This window comes from Meleagris gallopavo, chromosome 6 (genome assembly GCF_905368555.1).
Source record: "Meleagris gallopavo chromosome 6, MGAL_WU_HG_1.1, whole genome shotgun sequence".
NCBI lineage: Eukaryota > Metazoa > Chordata > Aves > Galliformes > Phasianidae > Meleagris > Meleagris gallopavo.
In genome coordinates, this window is record NC_139409.1 from 23,835,236 (window position 1) to 23,850,299 (window position 15,064).

General features: G+C 38.8%; 1 protein-coding gene across 5 annotated transcripts in view; it reads left to right on the forward strand.

The window, feature by feature from the left end:
- Positions 1-15,064, forward strand: part of DYNC1I1 (dynein cytoplasmic 1 intermediate chain 1) — a 181,171-nt gene that overhangs the window by 116,377 nt on the left and 49,730 nt on the right. The window lies entirely within an intron of this gene.

Here is a 15,064-nt window from a genome sequence, read left to right on the forward strand (position 1 = left end):
TCTGCAGGGATGGAAGACAAAAAGGAAAGAAATAATCAGTGTCTAGGGGACTTGAGGATGCTACAAAATATTTCCTTTCTTGTGGAGCTGAAGTGAGGTTATTGAATTTGGCTGAGGTATCAGGATGTGAGCTTCAAACATCTGTTACTTCGTGAAAGGAAAGGTAGAGAAATACAGCTATACATGCTAATGTTGTGCAAATAAACTGCTTTCAATCTTAGTCTCTGATTTGGAAGACTCTGCTTTGGGTTTGGAAGCTTTGATGAGTTCTGCTTTCTTACAACAAAAGCAGCAGCAGCAACAACAATAAAAAAAAAACTATATTGATTTATTCTAGGTTATTGGACTGTTGGACTAGATGATCTTCCAGGTCATTTCCAACCTTGCGATTCTATGATTCTATGATTTCCTCACATATTAATTTCCTCTTTCAAAATGTCTCAACAGGGCAGCAAAAAGTACAAAGCTGACACTTAGAAGTAACTCCATTCAGTGTATTTTTAAGGAAGGAGAGCATATGTGAAGTAGCTTTTCCATTTGAGGAAGCAGGAAGCATTTTTGAGTTCTACGAAGAAATCAGATCACCTTTTAGCATAATCACAAAAAGATTTCAGCCGTATATCTCTTTTAATAGCTGCAGCTATTTCTGTCCTTTTCCTAAAATGCCATGCAGTCAGATTTGCTTGGTTGGTTCCATCTCACTGCTAAGCTGTCATGATTTTTATTATTTTTTTTAAATTTTGTGGGATATGGGGCTTGTGTTTTCTATTTTAATTTCAAGAAAAGCTGTCCATGCTTGGAAAATATTGGTGAATTGGGTACAGAAATCAGCCACTCAGCCACACCGCAAAATGTTTCATTCTCCCGTATCTTTTTTGTAGTGGCTTCTATATGCTGTCATTAAGTTATGTGTTTGACCACTCTTCATTGCTTATGCTAGTGTGGTCTTTCCCTTTTAAACTGAATGGATGGAATCAGAAAAGCGTAGCTTAGAATTAGATGCACTGAGGTAAGTGAAGGGTTGTATTTAGTGGCAGATATTGGCTGGAGTTGCCTTTTTTTTTTCCTGATTTGGTTCCTTTGTTGTTGTCTGCTCTTTCAAAATCAACATAAAATCCTTCAGATGTCCTTTTGCTCCAGCAGCCTGTCTCCTAAAGGTGCTGAGTGCCTAAATCCATGAGACTTATGTATGGAGAAAGCTGCAGTAACAGCATGTATGACTAATATCCTCCTTTTCCTCTTGTCCTCAAGTTTCCGTCTCTCTGGAGGCCAAAAGAGAGGTTGGTCCCTCCACAACTAATAGAAGCATTACAAAAAATTTTAAGAAAATAGTTAAGAAAGTATACTTGGAAGACTTGAAAAAAATAAGCAATTTTTGGTGATAATTGGTGTTTTTCCACATGGACTTCCTCATTTCGTTCCTGCTAAGTTTCACGTAGGATTCAATTCTTCAGAGACAAAAGAAATGATGGACCCTAAGCTCCCTTCAAGCTTTCCAGAGTTTCCCAAGTAAAATCAAGCAAGCCAAAGAAAACCAGCAGCATTTCCAGCCCCAGAGATGAGCTGCACAGTTCCTCAGTTTCTTATGAGAGAGGATATATGTGGTCTGTCCTTAAAATGCTTCAAATCTTAAAGACATATGGCTCTGAGAAGGCTGCAAATGTCTCCCTCCAAAAAAGATCTACAGAAGAGAGCTAGGTTTGTTGAATTACTGCTGAAATTTGGTGTGCATTAGGAAAATGAGAAATAAAAGAGAGGTTCAGACTCCACTTAAGGAAAAACTTCTTTCTCTGTAAGGACAGTAAAGCATTAAAGCAAGCAGTCCAAAGATGTTGTGCAGCCCCCACCATTGTCATTTCAAGACAGGCTGGAAGAAGCCCTAAACAGCTTGGTCTGATTTCACAGTTGTCCCTGCTTTGAGCAGAAGGTTGGACTAGAGATCTCCTGAGGTCTTTTATAACCAAATTATCTTGTGATCCTAAACATGAAGTTCTCTGGTAAGTGGACCTCTGAATGTCTGGTTGTGAAGATGTTGGGGCAGATCTCATACTGGAAATGCTTTGAGGCCCAAGGACCCAAATTTGTTGGAGAATTTCTGTAATACAAATGAAAACACTGAAAAATGGAATCAGGCTTTTTCATAAACATAGAGATTGTTTTGTTTTCATTCCTGTTTCTTTCCTCTGTGCACCATTGGTAGGATGATCTTTGTAGAGCTGAGTAGAGCTCTTCTTTGTCTGTACTGCAGGACACAGTGTTGGTACTACACTCATGTTTATGTAGTCATTTGCACACTGTAATAATTCATGGAGATACAGAGGTGCACAGTTTTGCATTTAAATGTGGGAGAATTTCTAACTGCTACTAGGGAAGAGCAGTTTCAAATATGGCTTGTGATAGAAGAATATGTTTATTCTTGTTCTTATTTTAAAACTTTTTTTTTTCCCACTGTCCTGTCTTGTTTGTCCAGATTGGAACGCAGAAACACAGCACATGGTTTGTGCTGTGAGGATTTCAGTAAACAAGAGCCCATGTCTTTCCTCTTAGGCTTTGTTTTTAGACTCTTCCTCCTTCCCTCAGCTGATTGGAGTTTGTGCCACTTCTAGCCTTTGGTGATTAAAAATAACTATTATTTGGCCTAAGATTACTGCTCCAGTACTTATGGAGAGATTGTGTGTGAGTCAGTAGAAGTTACACCCACGCATCCAGAAGATGAATGTAGTCTTTGGAAAATGCTTTTCATGCTTCTAGGTGAGAGGAGAGAGCTGTCTTCAGCAGTGATGTAGGGGGGACAAAGGACCAAAAAGACAAGAGACAGTTTCTTGCTACTGAGCTCAGAGTCATCACTGGAGGAGGACAAAAAAAGGCACTGGGAATGTGTAAATGTACCTTCTGGTTTGGGTGCCACAGTGTCTTATCCAGTCCTGAGATCACCAGTAACAAATGCCCCATCCTACTTTATTGCAAAAATGCCACAGCCGTTAATGTGGTTGCCAGCATCTGCAGTTCAAGAAAAAGTATGCCATGTTTTCCACATAGCCTTCTAATTCAAATCTCTCCTAAAACTGACTTTATTTTCACACAAAACCAAATAATGATATTTTTCATAGTAAGGATGAGGAGAAGCTAACCATCAGTGTTTAGACAGAAGGGATGCAAACTGGGTGCACGGAGTTGTGAGCATTCCCTGAAATTCACCTTTATCTTTCCTACCCCTTAGCAAAGCTGTTTTTTTTTCCATGATGACTTTGATCTATTGTTATCTTGTGCATAACCCTGAAAAGCAACACTCCCATCAAAGCCAAGGTGTACATTATAACAGCATAATTGTACGCCATATCCCATCAGTCAGTGAAATGACTGCTCATACAAAAGGTGGGTGCAAGTTCCCGATTAGTAATTAACATTCTGAATTACCTGAGAACTGTTTATACATAGAATGTCTGCTAACAACAGAATGTTCCCGTGCTTAGCAGAATCCTTACCACAGATTATCTTCCTCATTTGAAACTAAGATTTTAATTATGAATCAAAGAATTAGGAAATTACACTTTTTTTTAACAGAAGATTTTAGGCAGTTCCTGCTTCTCAGGTTTTTTTGGAGAGAATAGAGTGTCATACGATTAAATTATATGCTGTCATCACTAGCTATAGCGTTATGCTTTTGGTATATTTTAAATCAGTGATTTGTAATGTATCTGTTCTTAAAGATGCTGTTTCTTTTCTTGGAGTTCATGTATTCTTCCTTTCAGACCAAATATAAAGAACATGCTGGCCATTCTTGATACGACAGGTGCAGATTTTTTATGTGCGTGATATGCAGGCTCTTGTTCATCACTGGTGAAAATGCATAGCTCATGGTAGTGACTGTGTTGAAAAATAGCGTTTCGTGGCTGAGTTTTTGCTCTATCAAACAGTGTTATAGTGCTCATGGAATCTGTTGTAGTTTCCATGGAAACAAATAGGAAGCATTACTTTTGGAGTAACCTGTGCACCCTTCTGAATTACTGGTATGTAATATGCAATGTTCAATTTGCAGAAAACCTAACCTTTGGATTTGCAGTTAGACATGCGGTATTTTTAAACTTCAGCTAGCTAAGGAAGGAAAAAAAAAATCTCAGTCAAAAACTGTGTTTCATAAGAGAAAATTGTAGTGATATTGATGATTTGCCAAAACCTCAAGCAGTGACAAAATCCACTGTCTTAATTTGAGATGTGTCTTGAAAGAGATGCCTTTGCAAAACCATGCCTTTGCAGATGGCTTAGATTACTGATACTTCTAAATACATTACATTATTCATCCCACGTAAAATTTTGCGAAACTGTTGATAAAAAGTGCAAATTTGTCTTACTATGCCAAAATCACAGGAAAAAAATATCACCAAATTCCCACAATTGTTCATGGAGGTTTTTTATAGGCTAATAGCTGTAGACACAGTTACATCTTAACATGACCCTGCATAAAATATTTTAAGAAAAAGAGAGGAAGGAAAGGAAAAAAAACCCATAACTTTCCTTTGTCAATGTGAACATTACATTTTAAAGTTTTTCTCATATATATGAAACTCCCAGCATTAAAAGGATTTGGAGTGCAGAAGAAATGTAGGATCAGATGGGAAATCAGTAAGTCATAGGGATCCTTCCACATCATTTTTTTCATAAAGGATATAAAATAACGTGCAATTCCCTGTTGGCACTGAAAATGATAGATAAACAGCCGTAGGCATGGCTTATCTGTTTTGGTTCTGCAACAGTTCGCAGTGCAAGCTACTTGCAATGGAGAGTACATTTGGTCCAAATTCAAGAAAATTATTTCACCTCATGTTTTTTGTCTCTGTGGGAGCTCTGTGTGAGGAGTGAAGCCTCTTTCTCTGTTACCTGGCACAAAATATAAAACAGTTACTCTTTTAAAGTGCTGTAAAAGGCCCCACAAACCAACAAATCCATCATTTCAGCCTGGGATTTGACTGTCCTCTGCCTTCGGTCTAAAATCAAGCTTTCCGCCCTCTGCCCCCACGGCTGGGTGACTGACAAGTAGTTCCCTGAAAAGAACTTTTGTATTCAGGCAACATTGATTTAATGATGATTAACACTCCATGCTTCCCACAAAGGGAAAGTAAAAGCACGTGCTGACTGCCTGAGACACTGATATTATCCTTGGAATACTTTTCATGTGGAGTAGAGAGTCTTCTGGAAACCAGCAAAAAGGGCAGTCTCTGTTGGCTCCCATAACAATTCTTCTTGTATAAGCACTCCTCTGTATAATGATGCTATATTTGCTTTCGCTATAATGATTATGAAAAGTGAACCTTTCTTAGTAACATGTGCCTGTGTGAAGTAATTTTTGTGATTTATGATATGGTTCAGCCAGGTAGCAAGATCTTACATATGAGCAAAGTGGGATGTGAAATTTCAGGAAACTAAGGTTTGTTTGGAGAATGTGTTATTACAAATAGGGCTTGTAATGGCAAGTAGTCTTTTATTTCTGCCTGATCTTAGCTGCTTCCTAATGCTCTATGACTGCAGAGCCATACTCATATCAGAATCAGTACAGTAATATACCATATGAGACAGGAAGAGTGCAAAAGCAACTGTTCTTGAATTGATTCTTAAATACAGGCTTGCCTATGGTTCTGCTTTTCTACTAGATAGCTGTTTATCTGTGCCTCTCCATCTCTCAATCCTCGTATCTATGTGCAATGTTTAATTAATTTTCAATTATTTCCAATTATGTAGTGATTCTACTTATAAATGATATAGAAGTAAAAGTGATGGATTTGGGCAAACATAATAGCCTGTCAGTCTTCACTAGAAGATACAATTAAGTCAAAAAGATAAGAAGAGATTACTGTAATTATTTTGACAGTGAACTGATAGAAGTTTGCCCAAGTGACACAGACTGCAGAGTACAAAATGCCAATTGCTTAGGAACAAGTAGTATAAGATATACTGTTGTCCCTTGGCTCCCGTACTAATTCCTGCTGAAGTTACCTCATAGTTTTATCCTAGGGGAAAAAAAAATCAAGTGACCTATCTCCAGGTCAGGTAAAGCTCTGCTCAGTCAAAGACTTGTGGTATCCTTAATAAATAAGAAGGGTCCAGTAAATAGAGATTTGTTCAATTTTGGGCAAGAGAGACATGGACACACTGGAGCAAGTCCAGTAGATGGCTATTAAGATGATGAAGGGACAGGAGCATCTCTGATGTGAGGAGAGCCTGAGAGACCTGGGGCTGTTCAGCCTGGGGAAAAGAAGGCTTGGGGGAATCTGCTTAATTTGTCTATCTGATGAGGGAGTAAAGAGGATGGCTCTTCTCAGTGGTACGCAGTGTCAGAACAAGAGGCAGGAGGCACAACTCAAAGGAAATTGTGTTAAGAAAAATCTCCTTTACTGTGAGGGTGACTGAGCACTGGCACAGATTGCCTGGAGAGGTCACGGAGTCTCCATTCACCCAAAGCCTGAGCAACCTGCACTAGGTGACCCTGCTTTGAGCAAGGGTTTGGGCTAGACAATTTCCAGAGATGCCCTCCAGCCTTTGCAGTCAAGTGATTCTGTCTCTGATATTTTATGCTCCCTTTCCCTTCTGCGTAACTGACATTGTGCAGAAGTCAGTTGGGCCTTGACTGATTCTAATTCTATAGATTCTTCTAGGATCAGCTGAATGTGAGGTCCTCCTTCCTTCTTCCTTGGGGAGGTCAGTAGCTCTCTGAAGTCCTTAATCAAGAAAGGCTGTTTAGGAAAGCACTTACCAATTTGCTTGGCTATGAGTGGACTCTTCAGTCACTGAAGTCACAAGATACTTGAAGTGTTGTCTACAATTAATTTCATGAATAAATATCCTTCTGATACAAGATGGACTTAAACAAACTTATTTCTTCAGCTGGGGCCCTGAAGTTTTCTTAGTCTGCTATGTTCAACCTTCTGACTATGTTCATGGCCTGTGCTTTATCGAGGGTGGGGAGGGCAGTTGGTCTGACTGCTACTCTTGAGTTTAATTTGCAACTCTCCTAAAAGCAGCTGTGATACGATGCCCAGCTTCACGGGCTGAGTTGTAGATAATTGTTTTTGTAGCACTTGTGCTAGCTTCTAATTCATCTCTGGCTGTGCGTAGTTTGATTGATCGAATGCGTGGTTTGGGGAACTGCTGCCATAGAAACACCAAGTTGACATCACAGCTCAAGAACAACTCATGTTTCTATTCCTGTACTCTGTGGCTGGAATTTGCTGTCTCTGCATGCTCTGTAAAGCCCAACTCTGGTATTTCCAGAACTTGCCATCAAGTGATCATTTGTTTTGCTTTCTCTGTGAGGAAGAGAGTCCAGAATAAGTTAAGGTATGACGTGACAGACAGCAATAGATGTTTTCTTTGCTACAGTTGTATGAGAGGTCAGTGACTTAAGATGCAGCCTAGTCCCCTGGAAGGTGGGTGGGCATCTTTCCATTTTGTACTATTTTTTGTTTTAATAAAAATTATAGTAGGCCAGATGTTGGAAGATGTTTGAAGTGTCTTTATCCATTCTGATAGGTAGACATAAGGGATGGAGTTGAATAAGTTATATGAGCAAGTGTTCTTCAGGCAAAATAATGCCAACATAGGGCTGAACCTAACCTATTTAAGCCAACCGTGCCACTGAGATTAGGGGAAGCACAGGAATAGATGACGCTTATCCAGTGACACCTAATTTTTGCTAGTGGAATTTCTGGAAATGGGCATTCTGGCATTCTGGTACACACACGTCTGCAGGACAACAGGATGCCAGGCAAACTATGCCCATGTGCTTCTCAAGCCCTCTTTCATTTTGTAGCATTGAAAATACTGTCCCACTGCAAAGCCTCTGGAATACAAAGGGCTATGATGATGAATATTGACCAAAACATGCTGAACTGAACTCTTCTTTTTCTTTTTTTACAATGGACTCTTTTTTTTAATCATCTCTATTCTGCCATCCGCATGCATGAATAATAATGCATGGAAATATAAACCATCCTTTAAAGCTATGCAGATGGAGATGGCTTTTGAAAACTTGTCCTATACTAAATACACTGCCTTTCTCAGAACCTTCTGGCACTGAATGTTGCAATTGTTGCCCTGCTTGCCAAAAGAAGTTCTAAAGAGAATGAAAAAGGATCTGGGAAGTATTTGTTTTCTTTCCTTATTATATCATCAGCATGTACTTATAGTAGATTTAATATATACACAACATGCTGTGCATAGGATATAGTTTTCAAGGCAGTGCATAGCATTAGGAGTATTTGCTGCAGTAGTTGCTGGTGCCGTAATAGAACTATCTGTAACATTCTCAAAAATCATCTCCTTAAGCATATTTGATTCTGGGGGGAATGGAGAATTAAGCATTTCAATGGAGTTGAAAATGAAATATAATATTTTGTTTCCCAGTTATTGTCCCTTTATGGATTATTGCAGACAGTTCATTATAACTTTTTTTACTGATTTTCTGAACCCAGATGAAATCTGAAGCCAACTAAACTAACATGCGGATTTCACTGACACATCCATAGGAGGGTGGTCACAATAGAGAAAGGTGGAATTTGTGGTTTGGTTGTGATTCTTCATTTAGGGTAGCTATTTGTGTTGAACAGTCCTTTAGTCATAGAAACATAGAGTCATTGATGTTGCAAAAGACTTCTAGGATCATCCAGTCCAACTGTCCATGTACCACCAATATTGCCCACTAAATCATGTCCCCCAGTGCAACATCTACAAGCTGCTTGAACACCTCCAGGGACTCCACCACATCCCTGGGCAGCCTGTGTCTGAATAATATTCAGCATCTAGTCCAATAAGCCCTTTACTGATAAAAGACGACTGGCAATTGCAATTGATCTTATTTCCCGTTGAAAGGAAAACCAACAGGATTTGCCAGGGCACTTTGCACCATGTAAGTACCTTCATCTCACCAACAATCTGGTAAGCGGATGGACACATTTTGTGTCTGACATGCTTTATCAAACAAAAGTCAAAGTGAGTAACAGTACATGTATGCAGAACGTTAAGGAGTTTTCATTGCTATAAAATTATTCAAGCTGCAATTCAGCAAAGATTTTATTTTTTAAAATCTCTTGGCATTTCGCACAGTATGAAAATTTCTGTTCTGTTTGTCTCACGTATATGATTACTTATTTCTAAAGAATTTCTCATAGTGGATGGGAAAATTCTGCTACCAGTCCCATATTTTCAGAAATTGAACATTCTTTAGATCTACTTTAGATCTACTTCTTATCAAGTGGCATTTCAGATCTGCGTGCCAAGAAAATTTTTTCATGTAATATTATCATATGGTAGATTCTAGAGATCTTAGTTAGGTTGGGATGACTCTGAAATAAATTTGTTAGAAACTCTTCCTAACAAAGCAATCACAGACTTTTCACTTAAGGCTTGCGAATAATTTCATCAAATAATTAAGAGTCAAAATATCATGATCTAAGTGAAACAGGTAAGCCAAGGAAGTGATTTCTTCTCCATTTAATGTGCAGGCATACAGATATTAAGGATTTGACCCAGCAATTTGATAAGCAGAAAGGTTCTAGTCAGAGAAAACTCACAGATTTGGATACTTAGCATGTAAGCAGCTGGATAGAAAGAAAACTGGATTTTGATGTGCTCTTGTTATGAAATTGCTCATCATTTCTCCTGGGTTTAATTCTTTCATCCTCGGTCTAATGAAATATGATACTCTGCAAGGATTGTGTTCTCATTCTTTCGTGTCTCTAGTAATTCAGGATTTCCAAACTGATCTGTGCTTACAGTCATGGATAAATGCAGGCAGAATCTCCTGATATCACACTTGAGAAGCGTCATACTTATCTACATTTTCAGTACAGCAAAGAGTTTTGCTGCTTTTCTGAGTCATCACAAAACCACTGAATGAATAGTGTTAGCAAATACACTTTCCAAAAGAGCTGAAAGAGAGTTTCCCTTTTGGCAAGGAAGCTTGAGGACTTCCTTCTAATTATTTTATTCTTGTAGTGACACGGACTGAACTTGCAGTACAAAGATGAAAGTAAAAGGTTCAGCTTTCTGCACTGCTCTAAGGCAAGCATGAGGCTGAATGCTGCCTTCCTGCAGACTTGAGCAGAGTGCTCTTACTCTGCTGCAATGCTGAGATGTCAGCACTGAGGTTAGATGTCAGACTTACCTACCCTGTAAACTCAACTAAGAAGGAGCTGTGTTTCCTGATATACACTTTTCCTTCTTTTTAAGGACTTAGTACTTTTTCAATAAAAATAAATTTAATTTGTGGCTACATTTCAGCTCCATTGGTTTGATGGCATAAGTGGAGCAATACCAGCTTTGGATTTAGAGCAGTCGTGTGGCTGCGTCTCTCTCTGAAGCTTTCATGTGGTCGGGTGAGACATTCTTAGAATCCCCAAACATTTTTGAAGATCCTAAGCTGGAGACATTCACAATTCTTCCCTCCCTTTCTACCATTAATCCTTCATGTTTTAACAAGCACTGAAGTTAATACAGCCTACACTCTTTCCTGTCACACTGGGCCCCCCTCCCTCCTTTATTTCCCTTGAATAAAGCAATCTGTTCTTTCCAGTCCATACTCTTGTAAATCAAAGGGATAGATGTCAACACACACCATAACCAAGTATAAACTTCCTTTTTTTAATTAAACAAGATTTTGACATTTGGTTTCAAGAAGTGTTTCTTCGGTTTTATTTATTTTTTAATATGTGAGGGATGTCAACTGCTTTTATTTTATTTTCAGTAGAAGCTGAATTTTGAATGGTACCATAGATAATCTCTTGCACAAAATCTTTCAGATGCTATTTTATGGTTCAACAGGAAATAATAGGAAAATAATACAGAATGTCATGTAGTTTAGGAGCTTTACAGTTTAGGGCTAACATTTTTGCTGTAGGTTTCCATACACAGAAATCATCTTCTAGGTATCATTTCAAACTTAATTGTGAAAAAAATGTATTTTTGTTGTTACACTCTCTGCCATTTATTTACTATCTCATAACTATTAATTATACTTAGACATTTGCGTGAAACAGAAATATCCAGAATTTTGTCTGCTAACGCTAACAACAAACAAGGTGCTTGGAAGGAACATAGTCTCTACTCTCAGTGCAGCAGCCAGGGCAAAGTCAACAAGTGGAACCAGTGTTCCGATCTGATATCTCTGGTTTTCCATGCTGATTCTGAACCATTAATCTGACAAGAATAAAGGACTTTATTTAGTATCTCAGTTCTCTTTCACATGTATTTGCTCAGCTAGAAAATATACACAGGAGTTTCCTGAGTGCCTGCTGTGGAATAACTTAGTATTTTGGAGGCTAGAAATGCCTGTGAACTCCTCCGACCACTTCTTCCCACTGACAGAGTATTGTTTGGAGATCCATCTGGTGTCAAGTGCAGGCATATGGCACCAGTATGGCAATGCTGCCTACGGGGGTGGTTTCCTGCAGAAGAGGTCTCGCTGTTGTTGGCTATTTAAAGTCATTGTTGTTTAGCACCCAGGTCTTTGTGAACTTGTTCAACTGGTGGCTGGGCAGAGTGCCATCTGAATCTATGGACATGAGCACAGACAGCTGAGTCTCTGGGGCCTTCCACACATCAGATGTGGGTACTGAGGTCAGGCTTCTCAGTAAGGAAAATCTAAATGAGTGTCTGTCCTAAGCTTGTGTATCTGTGGTTGAAGGGATATGCCATCACTAATTCAAATCTGGGCTGGATTAAGCTTCTAAAATAAAAAACAGCTCTGCCAACCACTTGAAGAGGGCTTGGGGCCTGTTTAAATTGAGTGCATTGGCATGGAGGGAAGGGGATGATGGCAGCTGAACAAAGCCACCACCCTGTCCTCTCTACAGCACTTCTTTCCACACAGGGCAAGACAGCCATGAGCACAGGTTGCCAGAACTGCAGGCGTCTTGAAGGGCTGGACAACATTTATTTTTCTCTTTGCTGTGACAAGAGCAGAGCCGTGTTTTGCTTTGTTTCTGAAATTACGGTTTCAAACCTCAGTGTGATTCACAGCACAGAGAATTTGGAAAAATGCAGGTGACCAACCACTGGGGGTTGCTTGTCTCCTAAAGGTGCTGACAGCTTGCAGACACAGGTGTTCTGTGGTACCTAGGAAAAGATGACGCTGTTTGCCCCCTATTCTACACTGTGGCACAAAACTCCCCAGAAAATTTCCTTCTGATAAAAGGTAAAATTTCCTTCTGATAAAAGATAAAATTTATCTATGCACTGTGGCCATATACTGTGAAATTACCTGCTTCTATCCTTTGTGCATGAAGCCCGGAGGCAGAAGAGACTTACGGGGAATGGTTTCTGTTGCTCTCCTTGAGCACAGAGCTGTTCAGACAGACTGGAGACCTGTCCGCTGCTTTTTCCCATTAAGGCTAAGAAATTAATGCTTTTAAAGTTCTTAAATGAATGGGCTGGATCTTACAGCCTTACTCATCTGAGTGCTGACATTAACTTTAAGAAAATAATCACTTTATTAAGTGCTGTGGAGTCCTGAAATTGTTAAATTCTAATATTTTACAGAAGCTCTTCTTCAGTAGAAAAATAATATTGACATAATTAAAAGAATGTGAATATTTCATCAGTTGAAGAATGCAAGTTACTTTGGAATGACACGTAAAACTTGGAGCAGCACAAAGGGCCCAAGTCCATGTCATGTCTGTAGGTTATTTTTGAACTTTATGAAAAACACACTTTAGCAGTTTATATCCTGACCATTCAGCTGTATTCTGGGATTCTGAACTCAAAAACATTCTAACCATGAAAACATGGCATTTAAAAATACTGTCCACTTGGCTTCTTCGCCCAGCTTCAGAGTCTCCCAAGTTTGTTTCAGACAAACTGAGAACTTTGTTGTGGAATGACTGTTTGAATTGGGGTTTCTTAAAATACATATGGAGCCTTGTAGCTGCTGTGGGGTGTACACAGCGGTGTAGCTGTACTATTTTAAAATCATCTGGGTATTTGACTTCATGTAAGAATATCTGTCAGCTTAGTTATAAGGAATGAGCAGGGTTGATTAAAACAACTCATGAAGCCATTAAACAAAGAGATAAAATGTAGAACATGTGCTGTAGGGTCATTTTAATTATAACGTATGGGGGGTTTGTGGAAACCGGATGGCAGCTATGTTGTAGCTGAGTTTTAAATCTCTCTTAGCAGTACCAAAGTACTGTTACTCAAAAGTGTTTTTTTCTTATCTATAAAATACGTCCTTTGGAAATGATACTTGGGAACTAGCATTCTTATGACCATAGCATGATTACTGTTCTTAAGTGCTTAGATAGATAAGGGCTGAAATAAACAATTATATCTGGTCACTAGATAATAGACTATATAACATCACATAAATGTATGAAAAGCTTTAGTAGAGAAAGGGAACAGAGATGCCAAATGAATACCCCTGAAAATTCAGAGAGAATAGGAAAGAAAAAGGTAGTAACAACTTATTTCATCATCCTTGCAATTTTATTATTTTTGGCCTTATTGGGTCAAAAATACAGGGTTGAATATATTGCTGTATGATGTAAGTATTTCTACTAGTTATTTTAGCAAAAAAAAAATCTGGCTTGAAACAACGGATATCAGCCAGCCACATGAATTCAGTAAAAGCTATTTAAACAGCACATTTTCCTTTATTCTTATTAACCTAGTTATAAACATCAAGAGTTGGCATACTTAATTCCAGTCCTATTGGAAAGGTTATTAAATCTCCAGTGTATGAGCTGAAAGCAGTCTCTAGCTGCTAGAAATCATGACAAGGCATAGTAAGGCAAAATGACCACACATCTGTCCACCTCTAAGTTTTTATAACTCCAGCCACCCCTGCCAGACAGAATCCTCAGTGAGGTAGACACTGGGTCTAGTTCAGTTTGGCAGCTCCTGTATTCTCAGTTCAACAAAGTTTACTTAAATACCTGCAATGTTTTTTTATGCAGCTGAAATATATTAATATAGTTAACCCTTTGTCACTGAATTCAATGGATTCACATTTAGGCATATCACCATTTCAAAAGGTCCAGTCATTAAACTACAACAAAGGTTGTTACCAAAACTGGTTAGAAATGATTGGAAAATGAAATTTTAAGAATGTGCCCGTTAACAGCGAAGTTAACTTTCTGCAATTGCCATAGAAGTTAAAATCTTGCTCTGTGGTTTGTAACCATCACTAAAACTGCCATGGAAAAATGACATTTGCTTCTGTTTGCAAACTGCCTTTATTAGTATGTGAATTCTCAAGAAATCATGCAAACTGTAACTTTTGCTTTCCAGTTTGCATAAAATAGAGAAAACATCCAGGATCAATTACATAAAAATGGGAAAGAATTCCTTGAAAAGAGAATGGAGGACCTGAAGGAGTTACAGATTGTTGCTCTTGGCTGTAGCTCATTGGCAATTAAAGGTTCTGGAGATTGTTCCCTTGAGAATTTCAGATACTGTATGTTATTTTAAAGAGACTTGAAGGAGGCAATTGGGGTAGATGCTCATCTCCATGCTGGCCTGTGGAGTACTATCCCAGATGGCCAAGACAAGTGTTACACCAGTTTGGCTCCTCAGCATTTCCAGTTTAAAGAAAATGTACAAACACAACCCAGCTGTCATTACAAAGATGAAGAACTGCTTCTGCTCAAACTATGTAAAGCAAAGTTTGAGTCGCTCTGCTATCAGAAAAAGACCTTTCTGTGGCAGGAAGTCAGTCATTGATCCAACAAGACACTGCTTATCAGGCCGTGTTCTCACAGCAGCACACCTTATGGTACACTTTCTATGGCCTCTCACAAACTCATCTGAAATTATCCAAGAGTTAAATGTTTGAAGACCAATATGGGAAGCAGTATCCCTGCTGGGAAGTAGTGTTCCAGGAGCCTCTGTTGCGCTGACAACTGTTTGCTTGAAGTCCTCATTTTCGAAAAAGAAATGTAGCACTTTCACATCGCTGTCATGGAGAGGTTCTTAGCATCGTTCTAAGACTTATCTTATGGTTCATATTTTCCTTAGGACCAACGGAACTACTCATTTTAGGATCAGAATCAGCTCCTTGCGTGTGTCCTATTGGCTT